This window comes from Eptatretus burgeri, chromosome 12 (genome assembly GCF_056783735.1).
Source record: "Eptatretus burgeri isolate ZD-2024b chromosome 12, Ebu_testis_v1, whole genome shotgun sequence".
Classification (NCBI taxonomy): Eukaryota; Metazoa; Chordata; class Myxini; order Myxiniformes; family Myxinidae; genus Eptatretus; species Eptatretus burgeri.
The window spans coordinates 25038758-25058044 of NC_140972.1; the positions used below are offsets into that span (position 1 = coordinate 25038758).

General features: G+C 42.9%; 1 long non-coding RNA gene across 6 annotated transcripts in view; it reads left to right on the plus strand.

Annotated features, from left to right (window-relative positions):
• LOC147015273 (uncharacterized) overlaps positions 1-19287 on the plus strand; it is a 270271-nt gene that overhangs the window by 96100 nt on the left and 154884 nt on the right. For all 6 annotated transcript variants that reach the window (XR_015050264.1, XR_015050261.1, XR_015050266.1 and 3 more), the window contains one exon: positions 4270-4308. This is a non-coding gene — a long non-coding RNA (uncharacterized LOC147015273). The remainder of the gene's footprint in view (positions 1-4269; positions 4309-19287) is intronic.

A 19287-nucleotide genomic window follows, 5' to 3' on the forward strand; every position in this document is an offset into this window, starting at 1 on the left:
CAGATTAAATAAATATATTCGCCAGGCAATCGAGTTCATTTAAGTGGTGGGAGGTATAAAATATATACTTATAAATTCATATTCAAACAATGTTTTTATTATTTTTACTATTTTTCCTCCTTTTTGGGGTGGCAGGTGGGAGGGACGAAGGCAATTGCAAGAACCGAGCTTTTCCCTTGTGAATATTTTGAAGAATTACGTCTACATGCAACGAATTATCACGTAGTCTCTGGGTGTTACACCCGTGATCGTGATTGTGTGTTGCTGGCATTGCAAGAGGAATTCTAAGTCTGTGACACTCACTTATCTCTATCCCTGTTTTCTCAAAGTCAGTATTTTTCGGCATAGATATTGAAAGAATCATAAAGTCTAATGGATCATCAAAGGTCAAATTAATCATCGAAGGTCGAATGAATCCCCCGTCCCCTGTATCATATGATGTTTTATACCCCCATTCCCATTAACCCCACCTCACTCACCCATCTTTATTTCAGGTTATTGTGCTTCCTCCCCTCCTCTATCCTCTTTTTCGCTTTGCTCATTCCTTTGCTTTTTGTGTCCAACTGGGTCCCACCTTCAGTTCGTTGCCAGTTTACCCTCTGTTGCCATGCTCTTTCAGAAGCCTCAATCTTGTATAAAATGTGGACCTTTTCAAAGGTCTTCAAGATCATTGGAACCTCCTGTGATGAAGCTGAGTCTATAAGTCTGTCACTTTCACATCGCAGACAGGTCAGTGGTCTCTGTCTTCTACGACCTCTTTTCTGGTCTTGCACCCTCTGCTCCTTCCGTGCTCTGTCCCCCATTTCCCCAGGTATCTGCAGGGCTCAAACGCTCCTCCATCAACCCTCTCCTGGTGAAACTACCTAAATCCAGGATCACTGCTTACCTCCACTCATTTGTTCCTCTTTTTTCCCACCTATGAAACCAACTTCCACATCCTCTTCAATCTCACCACCACCATATCATACATATGTTCACCACCATATCAGATTATCCTCAATCTAAAAACCATGATCTTTTCTACACCCTTTAACCCTGCCCAATCTCATCTCTTTCCAAGTTTCCAGTTTTTCCTTCCTGACAGTTTGTGGCTGTATCTATCTTGTTCACCTCGGGCATCCTTCCATAGCCCTAACTATTCTTCTCCACATCCCATATTTCTCGAAGTCTCCCTCTGTTCTGTCCCTCATTCCTGCTGTTGGTGTGTCCCCCTCTCCCCTCTCTTTCTATTGTACCTTTTGTTCTGTTACGTCCTGATCCATCCTATGCTCTTGCTTCACCATGAACCTCCGCATTGTACACAAAAAGAAAAATCCATCTTTTGGAATTGCCATTCAGGTGCTGCATATGCAGAGCTATAATTAGTTGCCTTTGAAAGAAAATGTGATCCTCCAAATTGACATTTCCATGTCAGAAATTAATATCGTGCTGACAGATTTCTCAAAGAATATGACGCAGGATACATTTTCATGATTTCCCCCCTTAAAGGTTCATCAAATGCGGCGGTTTTCTCGATCTGGTCACATCAGAACTCTCAGCAGCAGGTGCAGGGACCCGAAATAATTTGAGTTTGACAGGACCGGTCGTTTGGTGCAATGCGCGTGCGCATGCATAGTGTCGGGTGGTTCATAGGGATATTGAGATGTGAAGTGGAGGAAGGTAGACATGGGGGGGCATGGATGAGGGACACGCTGAGACGGTTGCCTGGACACTGACTGATGCGGGAAATTAGGTATAATGTGTTATGGTCGCCGAGTCCTCGACGTGCCCGCAGAAAGGCACGCATTTAAGAGAGGAATTGAGGGCGAAATGGAATGGACCTCTCAGCCTGATGCGCCGCATTCATCTTTCATAACAGTCCTTCATTAGTCCACGCTTTTCCTCCGCGCAGCGGTGAAAAGGGCAGCCGGCAGAGTGGGTTTTAATCAAGGCAGGCCCGAGCTTTTAGAGCAATTTCTTCAAAGTTTTTACCTCGCCTTGTGTTTATCTGAGAGTCCGAGTCAACCGCAGCTTCTGCAAGCTTGCGCCTTTGATTATATTTACACTTTGTCTGAAACCACGACCAACTTTACATGTTGTTGATATATTTGCATTTTACTTTATTTTTTTGTTTACTGGATATAACTCCGCAGGTTCGAATTGCATGCTCTCTGCAATAAAGCGAAGCTTTCATTCAGTGTTTTGACACGACGCACTGAGTGCACGAAATACAGCCGTGAATGCTTGAATAAGTGCTGCTCCCTGGTTGTGTACCTGTGACTTAAGTATTATGGCTTTGTGCCCAATAACAAAAGCTGCTTCAACAGATGCTGGTTGGGTTTCTAAAGGATAAGAGCTTTTGATGCCCTTTATAAGACCATTGACATTTATAAGACAAGACCATGGCGTTCAAAAAGTGAAAAAACGAAACAAAACAACTAATAAGGCATTTGTAATGCGACACTGGCATTATTCGAACAAACTCAGTCTTTCTGTTATTACCTCCACCACCAAAGGCGAAGGAGGTTATGCTTTCACCCCTTTCTGTCTGTTTGTATACAGGATATCTCAAAAAGTTGTGGACGGATTCGGACGAAACTTGGTGGACGGGTTGGGTGTGTGTGACAAGGACGAATTGATTAGAATTTGGTGAAGATCCGAATCTGGATCCGGATGTGATAATTTTTTAAGTGATTCTTCACCATTGAGAGATAGTGCTAAACTGATATAGTTCTGTACAGCATGATATTTCAAAAATATATTGGGCCCGATATGTTCTCGTGGATCAGGCATTACGTGGTGGAGGTGTGCATTGTACCGAGTGCCCTTCTAGTTTCAATATGCAATGATATTTAGTGCCCTGCCAGAATAAAATGATAACTCCTGATTATTATAAATAAATTTAATTTTAACAATCTGTGATACAACACACGATCAAAAGGACTCCATATTCGTATCTGGTTATCAGATATCCTGAGGCATCACACCCTGCCAGGGTAGCTTTGAGGTATCACACTCACCTATGTGCCGTCTCGACTGTGTTTGAATGTCGGCCCACGTATAAATTCTCATCCCCGTGTTTCCCATGCAGGGCGAGCCATCTAATCAATGTGTGTGTCGTCCCTCGGTTGGACGTTAAACTGAGCGTCCCGTCTGCTAGCATTAGTTGGTGGACTTTAAAGATCCCACGGTGTCCTTCGCAAAGGTTAGGTGAGCGATCGCCGGTATCTTCAAGCCAGAAATTCCAAATTCCTGCTCCAACCTACATGGGGCACTGCGTCGACAGCACAGCTGCGTCCCCGGTAAACGGTGCTACCCGTAGTCATGTTCTGCATATGAAAGAAGAATAAGAAGGCATCACCTAGTACTTTAACCCATGGAGGCATCAAATAAATGATTTTCTGTATGACAGCCTGTTCCAGACTTTGACAAATGTGGAGTAGATTTTGTTGCAGCTCTTGCGTGTTAGTTGGCAAAGGTCTGCTTTTCTACAGCTCCCGATCTATACGTTTCCAAATGTGTTCCATGGCATTCATGTCAGGGCTCTGTGGTGCCTAGGGAAAGAACTGTTATGCACCATCGAGCCCTGACATGAATGACATCAAACACGTTTCAAAACATATGGATCGGAAGCTTCAGAAAAGCCGACCTCTGCCAACTAACACGCAAGAGCTGCAACAAAATCTGCTCCACTTTTGCCAAAGTCTGGATCAGGCTGTCATACAGAAAAAACCATCGATTCAATGTCTTCACGAGTTCAAGCACGGGGTGATGTCAAAGGATCACATGCTACCAGATACTACAAATATATGTAGCCTATTCCATTTTGTTCATAGCACAGACTTGAATAAAATTTGTTTAAAATCAGGTATATTTATTTTATTCTGATAGATCACTCTCTAATGAGTAAGAGAATAGATATCCGAATTAATTACATATCCTTATCGTATACTTCAATAAAAAAAAGGCTTTTCTTGTTTTACGTACCTCGCGTATGTTGTCGAACTAAGTTGAACACATCACGTAAATGTGCTTCATCTTAAATCCGTTTTATAAATCCTCTCTTTTTATTTTACATACAAGTTTGTGCCTCATAAATGATACTAGACGACCCGTGAACCTGTTGGGTTCCCGTTGTGACAGCGGTTGATGAAAAAAATCATTTCAAGAGAAATAAAAAGATAGCTCCAGTGAACTATACCGCTGAGGTTGTTTGTATTGATAAAATACTCCCAAAGAGTACTTGACTGAATCGGGAATTGATTTTTTAATAATTTCTTTCATTGCCAGATTTGAACGAAACTTGATACTGCACACTGCAGGAGAATGGTGAGTAAGGTGACCCTAAATTTTTTGTGCTATCGTGTACAGTTTTGGCTGTATTTCAGGAACATACATACATACATACATACAAGATGAGAGTTTTAGTAATGTATATATATATATATATACATATATATATGATATATAACAATAACGAGATATATAAATCATAACATGATGCAATGATGGTTTAAATACTTCAATATCCATTCACACATTTTGAATAGGCCACTTTTTAACTCTTGACACAGCTTTGCAATAGGTTAAAGTTACTCCATGGAGTGGTGTGTTTCCAGCTCTTACACCAAGAGATGTAAACAGACATGACATATCCCATACCAACTTTAATAAGAAGGAATTAATTTAGACGTACAACATAGATTGCATCAAATGGACATGCAAGACTGACATTTTTACTTTGTTGCCTTGATGGCTTGGCTACTCTTGATACCTGCCCATTTCATTGTCACTGATAAGAATAGATGCACTAGATGTCAATGAAATGACCTTAAAGCCACAACAACTGTTTTTTGTGTAATGATATAAAGTTTGGGGAAAAACAAACAAACAAAGCTAAACACAAACCGAGAAATTAATGGCGTGAGGGCATTGACAGTGAGGAAGGTCTGAGCATCCGTGGCCAGGATGGTGGTCTGAACTGGCTCTGTGGCCAGGGGGTGATACTACCAGACAGATTTATCTCCGTTTGTGGATGGGATGATGGCGTCCCTATTAAGGTGAGAAATAGGGAGCTGCTGCTTTGCTCCTCTCCCATGCCCTCCATTGATTTCTGCATGCACCTCAAAACCATCGCATCCATCAAGAGCGCACCTAACTTTCCCTACCAGATGCTCCATTAGTGAGCTCAGACAAGGTTATACAAAGTTAAGGCTTTAATAAATTGTTTGTGTTTATGTTTTTTCTCTAATACCATCAGGTGGAAGGTTAGATTCAACCAGCAAAGCAGTCCAGTAGGATTATTTTACATCTGGCCAGCTGATGTCAGATAAGCGGATACTTTTGATGGATCGACAGCTTACATTTGAAAGGGACACTTTGGAACCCATCCACCTTCTCAAAATAAGAGGCCTCGCCCTGCATGGGAAACATCGGGATGAGAACATCCCTGAGTTTCATTTTTTTCTGAACTTTATCTCTTCAATCCATGATAAAATATCTTCCAAACATGTCCTTCTGAGTAACTGACGAAATTTATCCAGCTGTTTAACAATCCATATCTACAGTGGCCTGCAAAAGTATTCACCCTCTACCAATAATGCCACATTTAGATGAATTATGTAGAAACAATTTTTCCGAATGAACTTTTTTATTCATAACTGAGGAGATCAAACTAAGCACTGTTGAAGATGAAGGAGGTCACATCGCAGGAATACCTGCAAAAAACGTGTACAAGTCAAAATTCACTGGTTGTGAAAGTATTCGGCCCCTGAGGTCAGTACTCGGTGGAAGAACCTTTTGCAGCAATGACTGCTGTGAGCATTTCTGGGATCTCTCTACCAGCTTTTCACAGTGACATGGTGAAATCTTTGCCCATTTTTCATGTGAAAATTTCTCTAGTTCTGCCAAGTTTGATGTGGATCGTCGATGGACTGTAATCTTCACGTCTCACCATAAATGTTCAATTGGGTTCAGGTCAGGACTTTGACTGGGCCACTCAAGAACATTTATTTTATTCTTATTCAGCCACTCCAGTGTGGCTTTAGCTTTGTGCTTCGGATCGTTGTTCTGCTGAAATTTGAATCTCCTTCCTAGTTTCAGATTCAGAGCTGACTCAAGCACGTTTTCATCAAGGATTCTCCTCTACTTTGCACCATCCATTGTCCCTTCTATCCTGACAAGCTTGCCAGTCCTGCTGATGAAAAGAAGTCCCATAACATGATGGTACTACCACCACCACCACCACCACACTTGACAGTAGGGATGATGTTGACTGAGTAACGTGCAGTATTAGGTTTGTGCCAGATGTAACGCTTTAAATTTAGACCAAAAAGTTCAATTTTGTCTCGTCTGACCAAAAAACCTTTCTCCACATGCCTGCAATATCATTGAGATGTTTTTTTTTCAAACTCCTTACGAGCTTTTAGATGCATCCTTTTCAGTAATGGTTTCTTTCTTGCCACCTGTCCATAGAGGCCAACTTTGTGAAGGGAACAGGATATTGTTGATTGATGAACATTGACCTCCATCTCCAACATATATCCTTGCAGATCTTTCAGTCATTGTTGGATTTACAGGGACATCCTGAACCAGTTTCCTGCTTACCTGGCTGCTGAGTTTGGATGGATGACCTGATCTGGTTAGAGTCTGGGTGGTATATGTCTTCCACTTCTTAATGATCCATTTCACTGTACTCAGAAGGATAATCCATCCATCCATCCATTGGGACCATACTCTGTGCAGAGCATTGGTGATGCCTAAGCAGTCTCCTTGGCTATTGGGCACAATCCTGGATGGGTCGCCACTCAGCCAAAGGATACCAGCATGCTGGTACTCATTTTGCCGACCTCTGAAGGATGACAGGCATCGTCAACCCCACCTAGTATTAATTCAACAGCCAAGCGGGATTTGAACTCAGGATCCTAGCATCCCAAGCCCACCACCCTAACCATTAAGCCTACAGCAGGCATTTAGGGACAATGGGTGACTGAAAATCATCTTATAACCCTCTCCTGAATGGTGCCTCTCCAACACTTTATGTTTGACTTCTTTGGAAAGTTCCTTGGTTGTCATATTCACCTTGTTGGTTGATCAAGTGAGTTTCACTGTAAAACTCCTTCTTTTAAGGGGGGGGGGGAGTTTAATTTTTAAGTTCAACCACTGATTACATACAGGTGAAACCTATTACACTCATTTTATAACCGTTCAAGCGTATATTTTGCTCCTGAAGTGATTTAGGGTTAAATAAGAAAATTATTTGAATCCATATGCAACTGAGAATCATCTGATTTTCTCTGATAATCTAACTTATTCACATTTTATCTGACCACGTGCTTGTCAAAACGGACATTGCTCTGGCTGTTATCAGAGAACCACCTCAGCACCGTCGAGTTTGGCATTTCACTCGGGTTGACTGGCAGGGTCTCCAAGCAGCCATAAAACTTCTAGACTGGTCTCCTATCGCTACTTTCTCCAACATCAACTCATCCTGGGAATTCTTTCAAAGAAACTTGCTCTCCCTCATGCACAGATTTATCCCCTCTCGTCTTCAGTTGTCCTACCCTTCCTACCGCCCATGGTTCACTGAAGCTTGTGGCGAGGCAGTTGTCCTGAAACAACTTGCCTTTGCCTCATGGAAAGCAAACCCAACTGAGGGTAATCTCAGTTCCTTCCGTAAAGCTCGGAACAAGTGTGTATCTACCCTCAGGAGAGCCAGAAAACAACATCTTTCTAAGCTCAAGTTTGAACTCTCAAACCTCTCTCCCTCCTCAAAATCCTAGTGGCATCTAATCAAATGCGTTTCTGGTGTATGTTCCCCCTCCATCCCCTCCCTTACCTCAAATGGCTGCACTGCTGATACCACACTTGAAAAGGCTGAATGCCTAAACTCGGTGTTTGCATCAAAATCTTTTGTGTGAAACTCATTGCTTTCTATACCCACCTTACCCAGTCACACCCAACTGTCCCTGGACTCTGTGTTCTTTTCTTCGAAAAAAGTGGAGAGCTTGCTGTCAAGCCTAGACTCAGATTCTGCAACCGGTCCAGACAGCATCAGCCCACGTGTCCTCAAAGCCTGCTCTTCTGCTCTTGCTCACCCTCTCCCTGTTCCACTCACCCTCTCATTTGCTCAAGGTCATCTGCCATCTGCTTGAAAATCAGTAAACATTACTGCCCTGCATTAAAAAAGGTGCAAAAACAGATCCCTGCAACAACAGAAACAATCAGCCTTCTCCCAATCATTAGCAAGGTTCTGGAATCCATCACTCCAGACATTAAATCCTTCCTCTTCTCCAATGGTCTGATTTCCGATCATCAATTTGGATTCAGACCAGGTCACTCCACCCTGGATATGCTGCTTCTGCTCTTCCAACAATGGATGGAGGTACTCAATAACGGATATAAAATCAGTGCCATATCCCTCGACATATCGCGTGTTTTTGACATGGTCTGGCACCCTGCCCTGCTCACCAAACTCTCTTCCTATGGTATCCAAGGCCATCTCCACTCATGGCTCACAGACTTCCTCTCCTGTCTCAGTCACCATGTGGCCCTCAATGGAGTTCTTTCATCCCCTCTTCCTGTCCAGACTGGAGTTCCTCAAGGTAGCGTTCTGGGCCCAGTTCATTTTCTGGTTTTCATCAATGATCTCTCCGACTCTCTGGAAAATCCTCTTTATCTCTTTGCTGATGACCCCACCCTCTGCCGTGCCATCTGTCATCCTTCAGACTAGCAAGCAGCAGCTTCTCCGCTCTCTGCAGATCTGGGAAAAATCACAAAGTGGTCCAACATGTGGAACATGTCTTTCAATCCTGACAAATCTCACACTCTCACGATGTCTCTCTGAAAGGACCATTGGGAAAACCCTCCCATCTACTTTCTCAACAATCCTCTGGAAGAAGTCCTTTCTTTCAAGCTTCTGGGTCTCACTATCTGCCATGATCTTTCCTGGGAAAGCCATATTTCCAACCTGGCCTCCCAAGCCAGTCGCCGACTGGGAATCCTCCGTCATGCAAAGTCCTTATTTCGGCCCACCTGAGCTCCTGACCACATCCAAAGCTTTTGTCTGCAGCCTGATGGAGTACTGCTCTCCCCTCTGGGCTGGTGCTCCTGCCTCTCACCTTTATCGGCTTCATGCTGTGGAAACCAAGGCATTTTGGATCATTGGTATCTCTCGCGATGAGGCTGAGTCTTTGGGCCTCTCACTCTCTCACCGCAGGCAGGTTGGTGGTCTTTCTGTCTTCTGCCGTCTCCTCTCCAGTCTCCCCCCTCCCCACTCTGTCTGCGATTTTTCCCCACCATACTTCCGCAGGGCGCTCAAGGTCCACCAACAACCCCCTTCTGTTAAAACTACCAAAATCGCAAATCACTGCTCACCTTCACTCTTTCATTTCTCTTTTTCCCCACATTTGGTTTGAACTCCCTCACTCTGTTCAATCCCATTCTTCTCTCCAGGCATTCAAAACAGCTGTTCACCATCACCTCTTTTCGTACCCCATCAAAATCCTCAATCTTTTCTACCCCTGTTAATCCACCCCAAACCCACCTCCTTTAAATTCCCTGCTTTCCTTCCTGAAAGTCCCTGTAATGTCCATCTTGTATGCCCCGTGTTCCCTGTCCCATCCCTCTCCCTTCCGCAGATCTAATGTCTCTGTTCCCCACTGTTTTGTCCTTCCCTCTCCCGCCCCTCTTGTCTCATGCCCCCCTTGCTGTGTGTTGTGTGTTAGCTCTCGTACGAGCATCGACAATGTATACAAAAAATAAGACAATTAAATGTAGACCTAAAAAAAAACTTTATCACTTTGGAGTACCTAGTCTTTGAAGACGATACTGTATATTAAGTTTGATTTGAAAGCATCATGAAATATGCTTAGCTGGCATCAAAATATGAAAATTTTGAATGGAGGTGAATACTATTGCAAGCCCTTGTTTCTCTCTGTCTGTCTGTCTGTCCATCTATCTATCTATCCAACTCTTTCTTACCATTTATGAGCATCTATTTACCTCTGTAATAGTTTCCAGGTATCTGCAAAAGTGTTACCCCACCTTGAAAATAACCATTTTATTGGCACATTGGCATATTTTGACAAACAAAAGATGTTATGATGATAACGTTTTGTTAAAGAAACCAAAATGAATTTTTTTTTCATATTAATGCATGAAATTTCAATATTTGGTGTCACCTTTTTCATGGATCACATCAGATATCCGTTTTGGAATGCTTTCCTGCAATTTATAGAGAAATACCACGAGGAGGTTGTTACATACGTTCTGCAATGTTCCCCATAATTCATCTTTTGGTTTTGGTGGTTTTTCGTTTTTCTTCCTCTGTTACAGAGCCTCAGTACAGCCGAAGCAGTTTATTGGCAAGGGTTATGTTAGGTGGTTTGCCATTCCCTTCCCAGCGATAAGGCATGGATTTTGAATTTATTCAGGATACGAGCTTGCCCAATGCAGCATACTGTCACTAGCTACATTTGTTTTTAAACATTATCATCCATACTAACAAGTGTGTGTGTGTGTGTGTGTCCTCCATAATTCCAAAACCATGAAACCTAGCAGCCTGAAACTTTGCATGCGTACAAAGGGAACTCCATGGAAGTGCATGACTGAAAATTGTGTTTCGCTTAATTAAACCACCCCTTTTGAAGATAATTAACAGCCTTCTTTAATTATATCCTTTATCAGGCACATATTCGGCCACTTCACTCTTTGGATTCTGAAGTCGTCTCCTAGGTAACCCCACTGGGGTCTGAAGCCGCCATGTTTGTTGGTCTGCTCAACCATGCCTTGACTTGGAGCAGGCTGCAACAATTTGTTGATGATAAAGTTTTTTTTTCACTTTCCTCACTCATATTATCGAACGCCTGTTCATCATAGCTACGAATACATCAGTTTTGTAAGTACTATAGTTTTCCAATTAGGAGCTTGGAGCGATTTCATGCATTATATGATGCAATTTTCCACCATCTACTCTCCCGAACTAATTAAAGTATATCATCGAAATATTATTTTGGTTTTGAGGATTGGATATTGTCCGGACTAAACAAGTGTCAAAATCTGTTGTGAAATCTGATAGTTTAATGAAATAACGAGTCTCATAACTAAGTCGATTTACCTATTTACTTTTAGAAAGCAAGGCTTTGTTCCCTCCTTTTCCATACATACACAAGAAAATGTGAAATTTCCAAAACATTAAACATCATTTTCTACTGGTTGGACAATTATATTGAGTGAACAAAAACATTTGGAATGTGCCAAAAGTAACCAGCTTCATTGAGGTATATGATTTAATGCATTCACTGCTTGACATCATGCCCTGTCCCCCAGAGGGACTGCATATCCAAAGTATCTGTCAGTTCTGTGTCTATATTTTTAGAGGTTTCGCGAGGTGCTCTGCGGGGAATCAAAGCAAATCTAGTGAAAAATGGACGTTTTAAAATGAAGTTATAATGTTTGCGTGGACCACAACCGATGCACCACATGATGTGCATAGACGAGCAGGCAACGTGGTAGATTATCTGCAATGTTTATTTCACGGGCGATTAAACTTTGTGATGTCTCCATCAACTATTTTATTGGAGTGCTTGCTTGAGTGCTTAAGCCACTTGCTGAGCACCCTACAGTCATTAGCGGTGCAGTTCGTGCCCCGAAAGGGATGTACAGTCGGCAGTTGCTGCAAGGTAGAGGTAAATATATGGGTATAGACTCGTGAGGTACCCATGCTATGCACAGGAGGGTATGGACGGCTGATTCATGAAGGACTTGGATAAAAAATGGCGAAACTACAAATGTCGAATCCACGAACGTCGCAGGTGGAACCCCTGACATAATTTCCTCATTCTGCTTTAAACTCAATCTCTCTATATTTTCATTCCAAACAGCATCATTCCAATCACAAATTAACACAATACCATTAATTTAACAAAATATAATGTTACAAACAATCGTGAGGTAAACAGAGAAATGCAAAAATGCAATCATGACATTATATCCAGATTGGGAGCAGCTTCTTACAGTCCAGAGTGAAACTCAAAATCATAATTGTATTGAGGTATTTACGAAACCCCCCACCCACTGTGGGACGTTGGCTGGGACCCCAAAACGCTTCACGGAAGGTTTGACGGGGCGAGCCCCAAAACTGAGGGAGTAGTTCTGGGTCGGTCATACAAACACTCCTGCTTCAGTGCAGTGCTTTACAAAGGTTATAAATGGTTTATCTTTATGAGTTTCAAAGCAAAATACATTTGATAACACCCGATTTCCGAGCCGTTTGCCGTATTAACGTGTTTTCTCAATTACAGAGCCAAACTTTTTCCACCTGTTACACGAGTGTGTGTGTGTGTGTGTGTGTGTGTGTGTGTGTGTGTGTGTGTGTGTGTGTGTGTGTGTGTGTGTGTGTGTGTGTGTGTGTGTGTGTGTGTGTGTGTGTGTGTGTGTGTGTGTGTGTGTGTGTTCATAAAGCATAACATTCTCTGCTAACTCCTCTACCCCCACTACCCCATCACTCTTTCTCTTTGTCCCATTCTCGCTTCACCCCCTCCAAATACAGTGCAGCATCCCTCCACACCTCTTTCTCTCTTTCTGTCTCTAAACTGTCTGGACAGTGATTATGCCTAGAAAGTGGTTATCTCTGCACGAATCCGAACAGTGGTTATCTCCACCCATATCTGGACGGTGGTTATCTCTGCACGTATCGAGATGATGGTTATGTCTGGATGGTGGTTATCTCCATACTTGTCTGGATGGTGGTTATCTCCAGATGGTGGTTATCTCCGGACATGTCCAAACAGTTGTTATGCCCGGATGGACCATTCCTTCACACTGCCTCACCTTGCCCTTCCTGTATGCTGCCTTCCCTTGATGTATCTGACGGTGGTTATGTCCAGACGTGTCCGGATGGTGGTTATGTCTGGACAGACCCTCCCCTCACACTGCCTTACCTTGCTCTCCCCTCATCTGCTCTCTCCTCATGCTGCCTTCACCTCCCCTCCCTTCACGCTGCCTTCCCATTTCCTCCCCTTTCCCTCACGCTTCCTCCCCCCATCATGCTGACTCCCCCCATCATGCTGACTCCCCCCACCCTGCCTTCCCGTCCCTCACACTGCCTTCCCCTCCCCTCCCCTCACATCACGTTGCCTTCCCATTCCCTCCCCTCACGCTGCCTTTCCATTCCCTCCCCTTTCCCTCACACTGCCTTCCCATTCCCTCCTCTTTTTCTCACGCTGTTTCCCCACCTCTCACACTGCCTTCCACTCCTCTCGCACTGCCTTCCACTCCCCTCATGCTGCCTTCCACTCCCCTCGCGCTTCCTTCCACTCCCCTCGCGCTGCCTTCCACTCCCCTCATGCTGCCTTCCACTCCCCTCATGCTGCCTTCCTTTCCCTCCCCTCACGCTTTCTTCCACTCCTCTCATGCTGCCTTCCTTTCCCTCCCCTCACGCTTTCTTCCACTCCCCTCATGCTGCCTTCCTTTCCCTCCCCTCACGTTATTCTCATCCCAAACCCCCTGCCACACTATACAACTCTGCGGAGGTCGAGGAGCAGAAGGGGTGTCAAAGAATGTGTGAAATGGACAAATGAAAGCCCCCCCAACCCCCTCACACACACACACACACACACACACACACACACACACACACACACACACACACACACAATCCTGGCCTGGTTTGGTTGAAGCCACATTTGCATTTGATTTCTCATACTAATACAATGATTAATGTTTTATATCCTTTTAAATGTTGGGTTACCTGTACAAGGCCAGATAGAAAGTAACTTTCTCACGTTGGAATCACCATCATGGCTTCAGCAGTTATTGAGGTAGGTCGGCTTCAGTTTTACAATGTTTTGAGAGCGGAGGTTGCAGAATAATAATAAGAAGAAGTACAAATTGGCATTTTAGCGAAGTCCCAATGTGGTACTTTAATGATGTATTGTGGCATCTTCTTTAAGTTTGGTAGTTCACAGAATGCTCGAGAATAAAAGGTTTGGCTTTTAAATGCTTATGACTTCACTCTGTAGTTGTTTATAAGCGTATCATTATGTACACATTTGAATGGGCGGCCATTTTTTCTCCATATTCTCCCTTAATATGGAGTACTACCATACTTCACGATGGTCACGTGTCATTGCGTCACTGATTATGGAGAGTACAGTACTTCCAGTGACTGAATATCATTCATTTCACAACAAAGATATAAGCACTTGATTTATTGAGAGTCATGATAGTTGGAGCTCATGCAACGTAACTTTTGAATGTCTATCAAAGCACACTCTCAGATCTTCCTGCAATAAAAACAACGAGAAAACAAGATAAAGAGCAATCAAAGATTGCAAACCCTTGCCAGGATTTCTTTTGAGTGTTGTATTTTTATAGGTTTTAGGGTAAATCCAATATGGCTGCCAAACCATGTGACCAATGAGTCAATGACATCATATGTGTGAACATTTTGTTCCTCATGAACAGGCAGTCATACATGTAAAGTTTTGCCTCGATCTATTCAGCCACTTCAGAGAAAAAGATTTTTGAAGGTTAAAAAAAACAACAATATGGCTGCCGAATCACGTGACCGCTGACGTCATGATTTGTTTTTTCTGTTGACCAATTTATTCCCAGATAACCCTCAAAAATTTTCATACTGATCGGATGTAGTGTTCTACATGTACAATTATGACGTCATAACGAACACACCTATGATGTCATAAAAAAATCACACTCATTCCCCATGTGGAGTACTTACTATTTGCCAAGTTTCAATTTTTTCCTTGGTGCGGTTTCAGAGGTTCAAAGTTTTTTCCGTTTTCCAATATGGCCGCCGCACCACGTGACCTATGACGTCATAATTATCTTAAAAAATTCTACATGAGTAGTCGCAACAATGGTGAAAATTTTGTTTCAATCCGACAAGTGGTTGTGGAGAAAAACACGAAAGTTCTTTGCAGACAAACAGACAGACAGACAGACAAACAACAAATGGACCCAAATGCAATGCCCTCTCCGAATCCTTTGGTGAGGGTAATAATTCATCAACAATCAGGACACTGACAGATCGCCAAGCCTTTGTGGACTCATCATGGGAAAGTCACAAACGTGCAGCAGTGACACAAATCATGCAAATGTTGAGCTGCAGACAGGAGAACAACATATCCACATATAACTAGTGCAATGTGTAACGTGTGATCGATTTAGCTTATCGATTATAACAGTGACTGAACATGCTGCTTTCGGTTTGACCGACCAGATTCTTGCTTTCATCGTGCTTCTGCGTTGTGATTCTGATGGAATGTATCAGGAGGAGAATGTGATACCACCATCATCAATGTGCCCTACTCTTAACGGAGCGTTCGTGCTACCGAAGCAGTCTCTTGGCAATGGCTCAACAGTTAGGTTGGGTCATTTGTCGTTGCCTTCCCAGCCTACTTGCATATATCATTGTACATGTGACATAATAATCAGGGCAGGAATTTGGATAACTCACCTACTCTTCATGAAGGACACTTGGGATCATAATGGTCCACCAACTAACGCTCTCGCAGACGGGATACCCAGTTCGTTTAACATCCATCTAACGGACTGCAGCCAAGAAAATGCTTCAGCAGAACCTATGCTCTATATAGAGCATGGTACATGATGATCATGACGATATGTTTTTAGTTATTACATACAATGAACTTGGAACACAACTGATTTGAGCAATAAGACATTGACTTCACATATCTGTTCTGGTCACTGTAGTTTTAGGAGATCCACCTGATTGAGCATATTTGGGATGTATTAGTCATAAACATACCGATGTGATTTTCGATATCCCGTTACATGCAAGGGTCAACTTTCGCCTTTGTTTTCCACGAGAGGAAGTCATTATTTTGAAATGATAGCTAGTGAATAAAGTCATAAGCTGCCACACAGACATGGAATGTCCTACTCACCCCATCTCACCCCAATTGTTCAAACACTCATTTATCTATATGCTGGAGGGTGTGGACATTGAGGAGTGTATCACCAATGCTTTTTGCGTGAGCCATTGTCCTTGCCTCGATGTCTGTTGGTGAAAAGTAATCGATAATAAGTGCTAATAATTTATACACGGCCATCCACAAATTACATGAACACTGGAGGTGGAGGAGCTAGAGAGAGAAAAGAAAATCGCGAAAAGGAAGAAAGGGTTTGGGAAAGGTCTGGGGAGATAGGAGTCTGCTGAATGAATGAATGAAAGAGGCACGAATGATCCATTCAGAGGTAGCTGGGGTGGATGATGAGGAAGAAGGGAAAACCCCCGACGTTTATGTGTATGTGTTACAATATATAGATGACCCCCTAAAGAAAACTCCACAACACGTTATTGCAATTTGCTCGTAAAGGGAAATTATCCACCTGAGCTGCGCGTCCCGCTTGCTACCAACATCGATGTGTATGTGAGGTTGCTCTGATAAAATATTAGGGGTTGGCTTTCCTTGAAAGCCTTTTTTGGTGATGTCGTCTTTCCAAGAAAGGTTTTGATAAATTGTGAAGCTGAGGAGCTCCAGGAACTGCACCTTTTGCAGACATTGGGAACCCGATCCATCTGGAGGGACAGAGTGAGAGTATGGGATTTTTCTCCATTTAAGGAGTTGACCAACGACTTGTCTTTTTCCAAATTGGCAGAGATAGTAATTGCAGTGGCCTGCCTATCAGAAGTATGGTGTGCTGCTTTGCACAGGGGGTGGGGGAAGGGGATCATCAACAGACTGTACAGAAGTTTCTCTATGGAAGTGGAGACGTCACTAACATAGATCAAGAATAAGGGTGGATCTGAAATGCTGCTTTGCAGAACACCAACCTCAATAAGAAGATCATGAGACAGACTGCTATCAAGAGCAACGCGTTGTTTCCACTTGCAGGGAAAAACTGACTGTTAAAAGTGTCGGCCCTTGAATATTATCAGAAGACAGGTTTGAAACTAAAGCTGGGTGCCAGAATGTCTCAAAAGCTTGAGAGATTTCCAGACGCATTGTCCTGATCTCTCGTTTGAGATTTAGTGTACCCATCAATTATTGAGTTATAAATGCAGCAAGCAACATGAATTTGCCACAGTGGAAACTGAACTGATCATCACAATCTAGAGAGTGGGAGAAGAGATAATGCCTGCTGTCTGAAGCAATGATAGAATTCATCATCCTGCTCATTTTGGGGAGAATGCTGACATCTGATAGTTGAGTGAATCAGACTTAGAACTCTTCTTGTGAGCAGGGGTGATGTTTCCAACTTTCCCAAATGAAGGAAGAGACCATCTGGAAATGACTTGGAGAACAGTGGGGAAAGGTGAGATGATGGGATTAAAGCATAGTTCTTGAGGATTACAGTGTTTTAGGTTAGAGTTATTACATTGCCATTGGCATTTAGTTGGAAGGTTGTGGAGGAATTGCCAAAATTGACGAGGAACTTCTCCACCGACGTGCTGCAAAGCATTGGTCATGGCAAGAAGTGATTAGGGACCCGAGCCTTTTCAGTAAAGACAGTTATAAGATCTTTAACTCTACCCCAAACAGTGTCCAGTATATGACTCCATTATTTTATAGTCTTCTTCCTCTTATTATTTATCCTAAGAAGTGCATGGCTGTGGGTAGCATAATTTGCTGGAGATGCAGCTCTGCCGCTGATGCAGTGTTACCTGCCACCCCCCTTCCCCAAAAACGTTCGACCAGGAATTTGAAATTTGGAAGTGTACCAGCAATCGCTCGCCGACTCTTCGTGAAGAACGTTGTGGGAGATTTAACCCCCACAAACCAACGTCAGCAGATGGGATGCCCAGTTTATCGTCCATCGGAGGGACAACACATACATTGATTTCTCGCCCTGCATGGGAAACATCAAGATGACAGTTTATTATAGCTGGACCCAGATTCAAACCCAGGCGAGACAGCTGAGAGGTGAGTATAAGTATCTCCAGGCCATTCTTCACGCCTATGTTGAGTGAAGAAGCTGCACCTGTACACTCATTTTCTGGCTAAATTAAGGACGTAATTTCTGGCTAGGTTAAGGACAAAAGTTAACAATGACGTTAGCATTATATTTACTTCAGCTTATACACAGTCCTACTGGATTCACACACAAGCTTTATGAAGATAGAAGGTTCACATCAAATGCATTGTGCAAGCCATGTATTCACAGAAGGTAATGCAATACGATGAGTTTTACTGGTATAGAAACGATTCAACCAAAATCAATCTCCGACAGAAATTGCACCAAAGAGTTGTGCTAATGGAAGAAACATCCTTCAAACTAGAATGACACTCGGTAGAGCGCATACCTCCGCCGGGCTGAACAATTTACATTTTGTATTCCACTGATAGGCCGGATCTAAATCCGGGCCCGAACAAAAATCTAATAGGCTCGTTATTGTCATCTACCCAACTCATCCACTAAGTTTTGTCTTGACTTGTCCACAATGTTTTGACATATCTTGCTATCATACATCGTTTTTTTTGGCTCTATCTCTCAATGGTGAAGAATGACTTTAAAAATAAATTAAAAATTTCTCGTGTTCGGATCCACGTCTGGATCTTCACCAAAAATCGAATCAATTCGTCCTTGACACACGCCCAATCTTTCCACCAAGTGTCGTCCAAATCCATCCATAACTGTTTGACATATCCTGCTCACAGAAAGGCAGACAGACCGACGAACAGGGGTGAAAACATAAGGTAGATAGAGGGAGGCCTAATAAAGTCTTGTAATCGAACTTCTTTGGAAATTTGGCAGATTCTGTTGTTGGAGAATCCTGTATCAACTGTAGTGAATAACAATATCAAGTGGCAATGGCCTGGCATTGCGTGTTCATTAAAAAGGATTTGTGATCCACTTTTTGCGAGCATTTCTTGAATTTGCTATGTCTGAGTTGAGTGTTTCTAAAGTTTTCCAAGATAAGTTTGACCCTTACTTGTTAACAGCCCACTGCCATCTGGTGTTGGCTTCCATGACTTCCAATAATCTTTTCTTTTGCTGTTTTTTACTCTCTGTCTACTTGCAACTCCTGTCTCCAATTGCTCTGTTTTTTTTTGTTTTTTTTAAATGATATCTCGGTTTGTGTGCTCCTCATCTGCCCATTTTCTTCTCTGCCCTACAGCATCGTGTATGTCTGTTTTCTTTGTTATCCTCCCTGTCTGTTTGTCCTTCATCCTTTTTTTATATTCCTCTTATCTTCCTGTTCTTCTGTTTTCACATTGTCAGTGCACTGGCTTCTCACTCTGCATTCACTATCATTAATAAGACTTGAGCACGATGTCTCAAAGGCTGGCAGGATGGCCTACAGGTACGCACACTCGCTTC